Genomic DNA, 1,236 nt, shown 5'->3' with positions numbered 1-1,236 from the left:
CTTGCTGCTACGATGGTGTCTAGTCTTAGAAGAAAGGGCACTGCGGTCTCAAACTTGTGCCCTAGTATTCAAACTTGGGTTGCCAGTTCTCCCTGGCTAACATAACCTAGTGTTTGCCTACATTATCGGCCTACTACTACCTATGTTAAGGTCTTAGGTCTACATTATTATTATCTACAGTTGCCTCAATAATCCTAATATTAGTGTACTAACAGTATAAACTACCTGTGTGTGTGTGTGTTTTGGGTGGGTTTAAGGGCCACCCAACTCAGCTGTTCCATAACGGCCTGATGGGATCTTTGTACGGCGTATCTGCCCTGTGGAACTTTTAGGACCAAATAAATTTCCACAGGTTGCTGTCGAGGTGCAGGCCTAGGAATTTTCCTTCATTATGTTTGACTATAAGAGTGTTGAGATCTTAATGTCAAGTTGTGCAACACCCGCTCTGTTACCAAACATAGTATAGAAGGTTTTGTCAGTGTTAAGTGTAAGTTAAATGGCTGTCATCTAAGTAGATATTTTGAGTAGCTCGTAGTTAACAATGGTGTTGAGTGTGGCAAGATTTGGATGGGAGATGACAAGTGTCGTCAGCAAAGAGAATGGGTTTCAGGTGTTGTGATACGTTGGGAAGATCATTGATGTATAAGAGGAAGAGCACGGGACCAACAACACTCCCCTGCAGTACTCCTGTATCAAGTGGCAGTGTTGATGAGGTTGTGTCTTTAATAGTGACGTACTAATAGCTATTAGTAAGGTAGGACTTGAAATATGCAAGTGAATGGCCTCTTGTACCATAATGGTCAAGTTTGTGGAGTAGGATGCCGTGGTCTACCGTGCCAAAAGCTTTTCTTAAGTCATTGAAAAGTCCTAATGGATATTCCTTATTTTCCAGTGCGGTGTAAAGCAGATCTAGCATTTTTACAATTGCATCGTTTGTGCTTTTACTTTTTCTGAAGCCAAATTGGCAGGGGTTGAGTATGCTTGGTGCTATTATAAACGAATATAATCTTTTGTGCAAGAGTTTCTCAAAGATTTTGGATAGAAATGGTAAGTTTGATATTGGCCTATAGTTGTTTACATCTGTGGGGTCACCACCTTTGTGTATTGGTGTAACCCTTGCTGTCTTGAGTAGTGTCGGGAAAGTGCTAGTTTCTAGTGACTCGTTAAGAAGTAATGAAATAGCATGCGAAAGGACATGGGCCACTCGCTTGTACAATAATGGTGGGACGTGAGACA

Source organism: Cherax quadricarinatus, chromosome 12 (genome assembly GCF_038502225.1).
Source record: "Cherax quadricarinatus isolate ZL_2023a chromosome 12, ASM3850222v1, whole genome shotgun sequence".
Classification (NCBI taxonomy): Eukaryota; Metazoa; Arthropoda; class Malacostraca; order Decapoda; family Parastacidae; genus Cherax; species Cherax quadricarinatus.
The sequence above is the reverse complement of the archived record's forward strand: the minus strand, read 5'-3'. Positions refer to the sequence as shown.